This window comes from Chionomys nivalis, chromosome 17, assembly GCF_950005125.1.
Source record: "Chionomys nivalis chromosome 17, mChiNiv1.1, whole genome shotgun sequence".
In the NCBI taxonomy this organism is placed as follows: domain Eukaryota; kingdom Metazoa; phylum Chordata; class Mammalia; order Rodentia; family Cricetidae; genus Chionomys; species Chionomys nivalis.
This window is the reverse complement of record NC_080102.1, coordinates 58,940,437-58,954,215: the sequence shown is the minus strand read 5'-3', so window position 1 is coordinate 58,954,215 and position 13,779 is coordinate 58,940,437. Positions and strand designations below refer to the sequence as shown.

At 50.2% G+C, this 13,779-nt stretch overlaps 1 pseudogene; it reads left to right on the top strand.

Annotated features, from left to right (window-relative positions):
- Nucleotides 1-690: 690 nt before the first annotated feature.
- On the top strand, nt 691-2,450 carry LOC130888442 (non-histone chromosomal protein HMG-17-like; annotated as a pseudogene).
- The last annotated feature ends 11,329 nt before the right edge of the window (nt 2,451-13,779 follow it).

Below are 13,779 nucleotides of genomic sequence, written 5' to 3'. Positions count from 1 at the left end.
AGCCCAGCAGCCACCTGAGACCTCAAGCATGGGGAGCAAAATGGCTTATGCTACTACACACTGGACTCTCGGGAACATGGCCAACATTGGCTCCATCCCCAGTGCCTGTGACTTCATTCTCACGACACCGTCTTCAGCACAAGCTCATCAGCTCTTCTTCATACTGGGGAGAGAGCACAGGGAAGGTTGGCCCGCTACAGCCTGAGCCACAAACCTCCCTGGTCTTTCTAACTCAGTCTCTGTGTGCCTGTGCCAGTGTTTGTCATCTGGACCTAAAGGAAGACATCAGAAAGGGAGAACCCCAGCTGAGGCATTGCCTCCATCAGATTGTCCTGTGGACATGTCTGTGGGGGTGTTTCCTTGATTGTTAATTGATGGGGGAAGCCCACTCCGGGCAGTGCTACCCCGGGGTGCTTGGTCCTGAGTCCAATGGATCCTGGAAACAAACAAATAAAGGACTTTTCTCCATGGTTTCTGCTTCATGCTCCCTCCTTGTCTCCCCTTGATGATGGACTGTAACCTATAAGCTAAAATAAACCCACTCCCCTGACCCCTTGCTTTTGATCATACAGTTTATCACAGCAACAGAAAGAAAAGAGGCTCGAGGAAAGGGTGAAGAAAAAAAAAAACATCAGTAGCTCCAGACTGGCCAGAGCTACACAGAGCTACATTGCACCACACATTCTGGCCATGCCCAAGAGAAAGGCTGAGGGTGCTAATGGAGATAAAACCAAGGTGAAGTGATGCAGAGAGCCCTAAACTCCGCTAAACCTGCTCCTCCAAAGCCAGAGCCTAAAAGGCCCAGAAAAGATGGGAGAGAAGGTTCCCAAAGACAAGAAGGGGGAAGCTGGTTCTGGCGCAGGTAGGAATAACCCTGCAGAAACAGAGATGCCAAGACAGACCAGGTATAGGCAGCTGAAGGAGCAGGAGACACCAAGGGAAGTGTGTGTGTGTGTGTGTGTGTGTGTGTGTGTGTGTTTGTGTGTGTGTTATAACACCATACTTCTGGTTAGTGTACATTTGGAATACTATTTCTATAGTTTTACAAGATGCAGAACTCCTATGCTTTAAAATATGTGGCTAGCACACAGAATGCGTTCTTTTTTGTAGGAGGAAGGAACATGTGTCACTAACAAAATGTCTCTCAGGTTGGATTGGTCTGAGGAAAATTCCTTTCCCTGACAGTATTGAAATTCTCCTGCGGTGTCTGGAGTGAGAAATGTCCCTCACAGGCTCCAGTATTTGAACACTGGGTTCCAGTTCAGGTGGTACAGCCTAGCTGGAGGAAGGGAGTCATGTGGGTGGATTTAGAGGTCGGATGGTCTCACCCTACTTCCAGTTCCTTCTCTCCACTTCACACTTGCAGTTGAGGACACGAGGTGTGCACTTCCCGCTCTGGCCAACATGCCTACACTTGCTGCCAGGCTCCCCTGCCAAGATTGATGCGGGATTCCTTTCTGTACGCTGTGAATATGTTTATTTATTATTTACTTATTAACCGTTGGTTAATAAAGAAGCTGCTTTGGCCTATGGCAGGGCAGAATATAGGTAGACAGGAAAACTAAACTAAATTCAGGGAGAAATCCAAGCAGAGATAGAGGGAAGAAGGCAGCATCTGAGAGATGCCATGTAACTGCCAAAGGAGAAAGACACCAGAACCTCACCTGTAGGCCACAGCCTCGTGGTGATACACACATTAATAGAAATGGGTTGATTCAAGATCTTAGAGCTAGTAATATGCCTGAGCCATTGTGTTGTAATTAATACAGTTTTGTGTGATTATTAGGGTCTGAGTGGCCGGGAAACCAAAAAGCAGTCTTCACTTTACACGGGATGGACTCTTACCCTCTGGAGCCAAAGCCAAAATAAATTCTCTCTTCCATGAGTCTTTTTGGGGCAAGATGTTTTATCACATAAATGAAAACGTAATTAATATAACTCCTCTCGGCTTCCATGAGGTATTTTCGAAGATTGACACATATGGTCACCTTGACACAAAATATCTTGTGGGGTAAAAAATTCTAATTTCATGTTTACATCCTCCTCACCTTCTGCCATCAACAAAGACTTAACTCCTTTAAATCCAGACATGTTGAGACCTGAGCCTCTAGAATTGGTTTTGTTTGCATGTTAGGGTTCATCAGAAAAGCAGCTATTCCTTTTCTGAAAGGCTGTGGGCCTTCTGATGGATCATTCCTCCATGTTCATTTTACTTCCTGGAGGTCACGGTGGGCTTGGGAACAGTTGAAAGGCTATGGACTTTGTGACCCATCATTCCTCCATGTTCATTTCACTCCCTGGAGGTCACGGTGGGCTTGGGGACAGTTGAAAGGCTGTGGACCTTCCAACCGATCAGGATCAGTTAACTAAATGTGAAGTTGCTGAATGAGAAGTGTCGCCTGCGCTCAGCCTCCAAGAAAGACTTCACCAGCTTCTACAGTGGCTACTGATCTTGATAAAGCATACAAGAGCAGAGGTTGCAAGTTCTTGAGTACTAGTAATAATTGTCTGACCGTGTCCGTGAAGTATGGAGGTTTCAATAAATGTGTTATTATTTTTTATGTGGGGGTGTTGTTCGGGAGGGGGAGACACGAGACGTGCGGGGTTGGGAAAGGAGAGACGAGACACGCGGGGTCCCACGTGGGTAAACTTTAATGGGGGAGGGTAACATACAAGGAGCGGGAGTGAAGAGACGAAAGGGAAAGAGGAGGGGAGAGCGAGAGAGAAGAGAGAGGGAGAGAGGGTTGGAACGCCCATTTTTAAAGGGCTCTGGGCATTTTGGGGTTTGTAGTCCACTTGGAGACTGTATTTTTTGCGCATGCGTGGCCTTGTCTCCAAAGGAACAACATTCCACCCTTTTGGTTTTATTAAAAAAAAATTGAGGGGGGGGGTTGAGGGTCTTAACGGGTAGGGAATAGAGGCGTAGCCCGGTATCTCATAACTGCTTCCTGCTGACTTTGGGCGTCGAGGGGTCCGGGGAGCGTCCTATTGTCCTGATGATGTCATATCGATGTTTTGTCCGCTGGCATCAAGTGGCTGATTGAAGAAATCGCATCTGTCTGGAGATTGTATCTGTCTGGCTCTTGAGTAGCTGGGTCACCGTTAGGATGCTGGAAAACAAAAGTTGCATTAGTAGAAAGAAAAAAAGTTAGAGGGGAGATTTGGGGTGGAGGGGGTGGGCTTCAGGAGGCCAGGGGTTAAGAATAAGAATAAAAAAGGTAAATGATACTTATTCCGTTAATTGAATGATACTTATTCCGTTCTGCTTGTGTCTGCTTTGTCCAGGTGGGTCCGGCTGGTGTCTTGGAGCTTAAAGAAAATGTCTCAAAAGAAATAGATTTTAATCATATATTCCTTAACATTTTAGGAGTCACTGCTGCAGTCAGTGACAAACCTGTTATGTCAGGAACTTGGTTAAGCATTTGCTTATCACCTGAACCTCTTGGCTCTGTGTTTGATAATGATTCCTGTAGAGACAACTGGATGGTTATTTAGGAATTTAGAAAAGGGAGGGTGTATTAGCACAGGAGGAAAAAATGAAAAATGAGACCATTGTTTTCCTTAGGCTGGAGTAGAGGGGGTTGGACCTGTTGTCCTTTGGAACTTGAGGGAACATGGTCCCGTCTGAGTTACCGTGTAAGGAGGATTGTTCTGAGCTGTAGGGATGAACGGTTTCAGATGTGACAGGTGAATCCAGTGAGGAATTCCCTCGAGCTTGGCAGCTGTGGGAGTTAGAAGAATTACCCTGAGAGGACCCTGCCATTTAGGGGAAAGGGGTGAGGGACGTTGACCTGGAGGTGAGAATAAAACCTTATCTCCTATTTTAACCGGCGGTGGACATGTGTTAGCACATGGTTGAGGTAGTGAGTGATCCGTGAAGTCCCACAGAGTGAACGTAGGTGGAAAAGGAGGGGAGTGAGCAGGTGATCAGGAAGGGGAGAGGTTCCCGATGGGAGGCCAGGGGTTAAAACTGGCCGCCCATACATGAGTTCAAAGGGTGAAATGAAAAGAGGGCCCTTTGGGAGAGCCCAAAGCCTGAGAAGGGCCAGAGGCAGAAGCCTTACCCAGTCGAGGTGAAGTTCTTGTGACATCTTAACGAGGGCATCCTTTAAAGAGCGGTTAGTCCATTCTACCTTACCTGAAGACTGGGGGTGGTATGGTATATGAAAATTCCAGGGGATTCCAAGTGCCCTAGACAGATTCTGAGAAATCTGGGAAGTAAACTCTGGGCCGTTATCTGACTGAAGAGAAGTTGGGAGCCCGAACCGCGGAACAATTTCTCGGAGGAGGATATCAGAAACTGTCTGGGCTCTCTTGTTAGAGGTGGGGAAAGCTTCAACCCACCCAGACATTGTATCCACCAACACCAGGAGATATTTAATTTTTTTAACTGTGGGCATATGAGTAAAATCCAGCTGCCAGTCAGTTCCCGGAAGGGAGCCCCTGGCTTGGTGAGTAGGGAAAGGAAAGCTACGATATTTGGTCCTGGGATCTGACTTTTGGCAGATCTCACAGGAGGCAGTGGTAGCCTTTAGGAACCTGATGTCCTCAGGTGTTGGTTTAATATATATTTTTACAAAATTAAGTAAAGCTCTTTCATTGGGATGAAATAGCTGGTGCAGGTAGGACAGGATCTGTTGGGTGTCAGGAGGTGTCTGCGAGGCCATGGGCTGTGCTGTTAGTACTCCCTGAGGTAGCTGAGGCAGGCCTGGGCTCTGGAGTGCTGCTGTCTTAGCGGCTCTGTCAGCTCGATTGTTTCCCTTGGAGACAATAGAGCTGTCAGACTGATGAGACCGGCAGTGAATAATTCCTATAGCTTTAGGGAGATGGGAAGCTTTTAGTAAGTCCATGATATACTCTGAGTTGGTAATAGAGCCTCCCTTCGTTGTGAGAAGCCCGCGCTCCTTCCAGATGGCCGCATGAGACAGCAGGATATGAAACGCATATTTAGAATCTGTGTAAACATTTAAAGATTGCCCCTCAGCCAACTGAAAGGCACGGGTAAGAGCTATCAGCTCAGCCTGCTGGTTAGTAGTATGAGCAGGGAGTGCCTTTGCCTCAACTATCTCCGTGTCTGATACTATGGCATAACCTGCTCTGCGAGTCCCATCACATAGAAAGGAGCTGCCATCCGTGTACCAGGTATGAGTAGCCTGGGACAGACTGCCCTCCTGAATATGTGAGGGGTGAGGCAGTAGGTCTTCCAGGACCTCGACGCAGGAGTGAGATGGGGAATCATTTACATTAGGTTGAGGTAGAAGATTTGAAACATTAAGGGGTGGGCAGCATTGAAATGTGAGACTGGCATCTTCCACCAGTGCCACCTGAAGGGAAAGAACTCGAGAAGGGGGTAGGGTCTGTAGACCTTTGTAAGTTAAGACAGGTTATGATGAGAGAAGACTGTAGTGGGTGCTCCGAAGGTTAGTTTTTTTTTGACTCACGAATAAGAAGTTCAGCGGCCGCCAAGGCACGTATGCAGGATGCCCAGCCCTGAGTGGTGAGGTCCATTTTTTTTTGACAGGTAAGCTACAGGTGCGAAGGAGGGTCCCAGTTGATGACCTAGGACTCCCAGAGCGTAACCTTCCTTTCCTGCTACGTAGAGAGAAAAGGGGCGGGTTAAGTCTGGAAGATGGAGGGCTGGGGCCTGGAGGGAGAAGGAGGGAATCCAGGAACGCAGGAAACCAGCCACTCCTAGGAATGATAAAACCTCTTCTTTGGTGTGTCAGACTCCACAGCACGCGAGCGCGTGAGCGGAGGGGTGAAAGAAGGTGCAAGGCGGTGGGCGGGAGTGGAGCCGCCCAGAGGGGCTTTGGAAGATCGCGGCCGAGGGACGGGGCGGGAGGGGGATGGGGAAGAATCCGAAGACGTTTCTGACTGTCTGTATGTCCTGCGGTGGGGGCGGGTGGAAGCCTCCACCCCCCCCTGCGACCTGCGGTGGGGGTGGGGAGAATTTTCCAGCCGCTCCCGGGATCGCTCCCGGGATCGGCGGGGGCGGGTGGAAGCCTCCACCCCCCCCTGCGACCTGCGGTGGGGGTGGGGAGAATTTTCCAGCCGCTCCCAGGATCGCTCCCGGGATCGGCGGGGGCGGGTGGAAGCCTCATCGGAGGAACTGGGTGAAATCCCTGTAGATCCAGAACGGGAGCTTGTTGGGGAACTAGACGGAGAACGGTTAGGTGACCTGGAGGAGGATTTTCTGTGCCTAAAAGAAACTTTGGAGGAAAGGGGAATGGAAGAACCATCGTTAGATCTGGCAGAACGGGAAGGAGTAGCCCCGCGAGGCCGGGGAGGTGGAGGTTCGTCCGCGGGGTCCATAGCAGGAGCAGAAGGTTCCGGGTGGGGCGGCATTGCTAAGAACATGTGAGCAGGTGAGCACTGAGAGACAGTAGAAGGATCCGTTTTTAAAGCCATGTAAAAGAATGCCATAATATACATTATTTCTTTCCATTTAGCAGAACGGTGGCAAAAGTTAGCTAGTTCCCGTAGAATATCGGGGTCAAAAGACCCGCAAGATGGCCATTTAAAGTTCCCCTGTAGGCCGCAGGAAGGCCACCTCTTAGAGCAAAGACGGATGAGTGTAGATAATTTAACAGAAGGAATTAAGGCGTGGGGCTGTAGAGCTTCCAACAGCTGTCCCAGAGGAGAGGAAGGGGGAATTGGTTTTGAAGACTTAGCGCCCATGGCTAGAACCGTGAAAATATCCGCAGAAGGCACCCGAAGATGCTCCGAACACAGTTGCTCTGGACACAGGCGTCAGAGTACCCAGGGGACCGTGCTATGGGCTAACTGACCCAGTCCTAGTTTTCGACGGGAGACGGGGGTCTCGGCTAGGAGGGGACAGTTAAGCCCGAAGGCTGCCCGTTGCAGCCGAAACGAACACCCAGGCCCTGTGAAAAGGCGTCCGATTTCACAGGGGGGGTGGTAGGACCTTGGCTGAGTCGAATTCAGCCAAGGTCAGGCCGCACCGGCGGCGGGCCGCACCGTAGCGGCGGTCACGATGAAAAGAAGAAAGAAAAGGAATGAAACAGAGGATAGAGAACCAAAAGCATCGGACTTTTGGGCGCGGATAAAAACAGGTCTAGCCTAGGGCGGAAGGCCGGGGGAAGGGGGGGGTTAGCAACCACACCCGGGACACGCCAGAGGAAGCCGGGAGCTCGGCCGGCCTCCTCCAGGTGAGAGGGGATGGTTAGCCAGCCCAGGTAAACTCACGAATTAGCCGCCGACGGTTGGAGAGGGTGGGCCGTGTTGAGATGGCTGGAACACGTGGAGTGGTCGCAGGTCGTCCGGTTCTGACCTTGTCCCGGGGGAGGCCCCGAGCTCCAGGAGGCGCCAAAACCCAGAGCCGAGGCCTCAGGTGAGGGCCCCGGGGCGCGAAGGTCCCCGAGCAGACGGCACCAATGTTATTATTTTTTATGTGGGGGTGTTGTTCGGGAGGGGGAGACACGAGACGCGCGGGGTTGGGAAAGGAGAGACGAGACACGCGGGGTCCCACGTGGGTAAACTTTAATGGGGGAGGGTAACATACAAGGAGCGGGAGTGAAGAGACGAAAGGGAAAGAGGAGGGGAGAGCGAGAGAGAAGAGAGAGGGAGAGAGGGTTGGAACGCCCATTTTTAAAGGGCTCTGGGCATTTTGGGGTTTGTAGTCCACTTGGAGACTGTATTTTTTGCGCATGCGTGGCCTTGTCTCCAAAGGAACAACAAAATGTATCTGGGTGTGGCTAGGTTTGGGGACAGAAAGAGGGGTAGGAGAAGAAAGAAGAGGGGGAGGAAGATAGAGGTTTGTCTCCTGGGATTTTCATTTTCCAGTCGTGGGTGCCTATGAAAAGGATCCTGGACTCTGGTCCCAGCTTGAACTGAAATCTCAGCAACATCTGAGGCAAGTCACTTACTCTCTATGTGCCTATGCAGTAAGCAAAGCCAGAGCCAGCATGAGTGAACGGGAGGTGGTTGCCCCCAGTGCCCTTCACCTCTAGCATTATAAAACAATGACACTCTCCAAGGTATTAAGATGGATCACCCACAGCCTTTCCCCTCCCACCCAATACCCTAGGTCTTGAATTTCTAAAAGTAGACCCAGTCCAGAACATTCCCTCGCCACCAGCCTGCTGCTTGCCCCACCCGTGATACCACCTTTCTGGACCAGCATGGCCCCAGCTGACACGGGAGAGCTCAGCCCCCAGAGTATAGTTCCCATGATTTCCTAACCCTGGGCTGCAGTTAACTCCCAGCTCTTTAATCACCAGCCCTTGCATGCCCGGCTGGGCGCTAGACCTGGACAGCTGCCCGTTGAAAGTGTGTGAGTGTCTGCTCCACTCCAACAGAAGAACACCCCCCACACACGCCCGCACGCTAGCTGTATCTCTTGAAGTTTTAAAAGCTGGTCTTTTAACATCTGAGTCCAGGAGAGTCAAGGCTAGACTAACCACGACAAGCTGATGTCAAATCTTTTTTCTTAAGGTTGATGCTATTCAGTGGTACAGCATTTGCTACCCATGCAGGAGGTTTGTGTTTCAGCCTAGAACCACATCACAGTAGTAGGAAAATCATCTTTCACACTGTCCATATCTTCAAGGGAACAAGGGGCAAATTCACAATGCTCCAGCGAACTTGGCTGGTAAAACCAAAACAAAGGATTTATATTGACATTGAGCTGCAGAGCCTCGAAAAAACAGAGCTTGGTGGTAAATTGCAGAATGACTAACACAATAAGCCACATTCCTCTGATGCTTTGAGGGGCCTCAGGGTGTTTCAAGATGCCGCCCCCAAGGCCTTTTCCTCCCCACTCCCACTGGTGACTATCACCCCCTACCTGCAGCTCTCTGCCTTGGGTGTCGGAGCCCATGTGGGTCCAACATAGATTCCCTAACCCGGCTGAAACGGAGTCGCGAGGAATAAAACCGACACAGCTTACAAGGTCATCTTGGAAAAGGCCAGAATCACTCTTTATTCTCGGAACATCTTATAGACCCCTCAACTGAGTGGGGAAAAACACATTAGGCTGTCTCCTAGGCAACCAGGTGCCTGGGTTTAGGTCATGTCCCCATCTAGCAGTCAGGTAGGCCATGAATTAGCATCTCTATAAGACATCCTCCAAATTACAAAGGAAGGGAAGCACCAAACCTCTAAACCATTAAGTCATCAGCTTAGGTCAACATCTCTTTTCAGGTAATCTACATTTTAACAAAAGAAACTAGGAGCACCACATCCTGGCTTTTGTTAAGGAAGAGACAGCTCGTCTGCAGAGCTATGTGACTAGCTCAGACTGGGCTAATGGCTTCTGTGCCAAATTGAAATATGGGCCCACACTTGGGCCTGGCCCCCCTGAAACCATCTGCAACTTTTCAAAGGTCATAGTCATGCTTGAAGTGATTTCCCTTGCACCCATTACCCCTCCCAGAAAAAGCACACAATTTACACCCTTGTAGTCATTCTACAGAATGAACTTTGTGCTGCAAGCCAAGCAATGACTCCTCAAACGTGGTCCACTCTCTAACCACTCTCTAACCTAAGTGCATCGGGAACCTAGTGAAGGGTCTTGCTCTTAGAATAATGGTCATGGGGCTGAAGACTGGGTTTCTTGGATGACCCAGGTGGGCAAAGGGCAGTCACAGGTGTAAGAATAGCTATTATCTCTGGGTGGTGGCGCATGCCTTTAATTCCAGCATTCTGGAGGCAGAGGCAGGCGGATCTCTGAGTTCGAGGCCAGCCTGATCAAGGAAATGAGCTCCAGGACAGTCAAGACTACACAGAGAAACCCTGTCTCGATAAACAACAACAACAACAAAAAAAAACCTGTCATCAAGAAAACAAACAACAAAAACGTTGTAGGAAAAGGACGCCTTCTGTCTGTTGGAAACTTGAATGAGTCTATTGCTATGTCCAATTTTCTGGTCCCCAAATGAATTCATGGAGCTGGATTTCCGACGCAAATTACCTAGTTTTTAATATTCAAACTCAGTTTGGACCAATACCTTTCCAGCACCCCAGCATGGTGGGTGCAAAAACTGTGGCAGAGAGCCCTGGGAGGTAGAACTTTTAAAGCGGAAACACCGTAATCAGAGGAGTTCAAGTCCTGTCATCTTGGGATTGGGTAAGGAGGGCATAGGGTAAGGTAGTTTCTGAAATCATTGGTCAGTTTTTGGGTCTCAAAACCTAACAACGAGGGGGCTGGAGAGATGGCTCAGCGGTTAAAAGCATTATCTGTTCTTCCAAAGGTCCTGAGTTCAATTCCCAGCAACCACATTGTGGCTCACAGCCATCTGTAATGAGGTCTGGTGCCCTCTTCTGGCTTGCAGGCATACACACAGACAAAAATTGTATTCATAATAAATAAATAGAATATTTAAAAAAAAAAGAAAGAAAACAAAGAGGCATTAATAATTGACAAGGTGTCTTCAAGGACATGATGCCTCCTAGGTGCATCTGGACCTCGCTAAATTTTATGAACCTGCTCCATAGCTCTTTAATGGGCTGTTTTTAGGGTATCTGTTTAAATTCTGCTATTGCAGCACGTAACTGGAGCTGAGATCAGCTCCCTGCTCTTTATACGACTTAAGGTGAAGGAAGCCCCTGTTTTAAATGGAGTTTGCAAAATCAGGCCCTCTACCTACTGTGGATGTCAGTGTGGGGTCCTCAGAAAAGTAAAACTAGACCAATGATACGACACAGTTGAGCCATTCCATAAATGCTCTGCAGAGATAACCGCCCTCTCGCACTTGGGACCACACTGCTCACGATGGCCAGCAGCACAGGTGTCTGTTGGTGGGTGCAGTGACCACACTGCTCCCTACCAGCAGTGCAGGTGTCTGTTAATGGGTGCAGTGAGCACAATGCTCATTATGGCCAGCAGTTAGGGTGTCTGCTGACAGGTGCAGTGACCACACTGCTCACGACGGTCAGCAGTGCAGGTGTCTGTTGGCAGGTGCAGTGATCACACTGCTCACGACGGTCAGCAGTGCAGGTGTCTGTTGGTGGGTGCAGTGACCACACTGCTCACGACCAGCAGTGCAGGTGTCTGTTGGTGGGTGCAGAGGTAAGAACATGTCAAATAAATTATGCAGATACCGCACTAGTCAGGAGCTGCAGACAGTCCCTAGAATAACCTTGGAACCCAGTCAGCAAGGACCAAGGACTCTACAACTAGAGCTCTAAAATGCCAAGCCTGTCACTGTACACACACAGAGGCATACCTCTTAGTTTGGCTGTTCATGTGACCTGCCATGCCCTCCGCACACACTTAAGTTTGTTCCCATTAGCTCTAAACCAGGTGATTTCTGCTTAAACCTGACACCTAAGGGCACATTATCCAGGCATGATGAACTCACAGTTGTCTGTGTAGATGGGGAAAGAATCAAAGCCTTGATTATCCATGTCTAGAACCTTGGTCTGTAGCCCACGGGCCCCAGGTAGTAGGCTGCCCTCTGGTCCGTTGCTCTATGGAATGAAGCCTGCCACCAATGCACTTGGCAGCCTACAGCTGGGTGCTGTCTGGAGCCTGAGGGATACTGGAGGGATATGAGTGGCTGTCAGCCAGCCTCAGAGAGTCTTTCCCCAGACTAAGAGTTGAAACTTCTCAACACCAAGAGCAGCAGCCATAGATGATACCCAAAAGGCCATGTGTTCTTTGCATCCCTGAGGAAACAATTAGACAAAGATGCAACCTCTAGGTCGGTGAAGCCTCCCACCCGGGTTCATAGTCAGCACTCAGACTGCAGGCTGGACTCTGGCTCCTCCACTATGCTCCATGTGCCGTACAATGGATACCTGCAGAGTTCCACAGTCACAGCCAGAACAGGCATGCAGCCAGGTGTGGTGCTTGCCCACAGTCATGGCCAGAACAGGCATGCGGCCAGGTGTGGTGCTTGCCCACAGTCATGGCCAGAACAGGCATGCGGCCAGGTGTGGTGCTTGCCCACAGTCATGGCCAGGATAGGTATGCGGCCAGGTGTGGTGATGCTTGCCTATGGTCCTAGCACTTGAGAAGCCAACCTGGGCTCCATAGCCAGAGTGAGCCCCAAGCCAGCCTGGGGTACATAACAAAGCCCCGTCTTTTAAAAGGAAGGGAGGGAGGAGGGAGAAAAAGAAAGAGAATTAAGCCTACAGGCAAAAAAGGATGCCAAGGGACTCTGTGTCTCTCAGACCCTGAGTAAGTAGGGGCAGAGGATGCCTTGGGAAGAAGCCCCAAAGATTCACTGACTCTCTTAAGACGTCCCCAGAAATGGTTAGTGTTGGCTCCAGGGGTTGTACAATGTTGGGGGTACAGACCACCAAAGTCTATTAAACCAGAAGCAAACTTCATTCCAGGAAAAGAAAAAAAAATCTCTGTAGAGCACAAAACCTTATCATCTATAGCCATGACCACAGCCAGTTCAGGAAGTAGGTGTTCCCGAACTCCCCTTTTTATAGCAAGCACTTGGCATGAACAAGAGAATTTTTACAATCTCGAGGTAAAACTCAGATACAAATTGCTTTTTTACAGTTTCCATTAACAGGGTTTTTCTGCTAAACTGGTGTTTATATTTGGTCATTGTTTCTCTCTGGCCCTTTCTGACAGTGTTCACTGGAGCTCTGCACTCCCCTGATACTGCCAGATTTGTATAGCAGGGGAGAATATGAGACAATCACCACCAAGAAGGCACATACATCCTATCTTTTAAAAGTTAGCTCACATCAGGTGCTGGTCAAGAGTGATAAAAAGCTGACCCTCCATTTGCAGAGGGACCCTCAGTTTGCAGAGGGCCTTCAGTCATAAAGCAAAGGAACCCCCTGCTAAGAGTTAATTCTTAAGCTGCTGAGAAAGCTGTTAGGCTTACAACTTTATGTTCCTACTGTTGTTCCTTTGGAGACAAGGCCACGCATGCGCAAAAAATACAGTCTCCAAGTGGACTACAAACCCCAAAATGCCCAGAGCCCTTTAAAAATGGGCGTTCCAACCCGCCCGCCCCTTTCCAACCCCTCTCTCCCCTCTCCTCTCTCTTCTCTCTCGCTCTCCCCTCCTCTTTCCCTTTCGTCTCTTCACTCCCGTTCCTTGTATGTTACCCTCCCCCATTAAAGTTTACCCACGTGGGACCCCGCGTGTCTCGTCTCTCCTTCCCCAACCCCGCGCGTCTCGTGTCTCCCCCTCCCGAACAACACCCCCGCATAAAAAATAATAACATTGGTGCCGAAACCCGGGACAAGGTCAGAACCGGACGACCTGCGACCACTCCACGTGTTCCAGCCATCTCGACACGGCCCTCCCTCTCCAACCGTCAGTGGCTAATTCGTGAGTTTACCTGGGCTGGCTAACCATCCCCTCTCACCTGGAGGAGGCCGGCCGAGCTCCCGGCTTCCTCTGGCGTGTCCTGGGTGTGGTTGCTAACCCCCCCCTTCCCCCGGCCTTCCGCCCTAGGCTAGACCTGTTTTTATCCGCGCCCAAAAGTTCGATACTTTTGGTTCTCTGTCCTCTGTTTCATTCCTTTTCTTTCTTCTTTTCATCGTGACCACCGCTACGGTGCGGCCCGCCGCCGGTGCGGCCCGCCGCCGGTGCGGCCTGACCTTGGCTGAATTCGACTCAGCCAAGGTCCTACCACCCCCCCTGTGAAATCGGACGCCTTTTCACAGGGCCTGGGTGTTCGTTTCGGCTGCAACGGGCAGCCTTCAGGCTTAACTGTCCCCTCCTAGCCGAGACCCCCGTCTCCCGTCGAAAACTAGGACTGGGTCAGCTAGCCCATAGCACGGTCCCCTGGGTACTCTGACGCCTGTGTCCAGAGCAACTGTGTTCGGAGCATCTTCGGGTGCCTT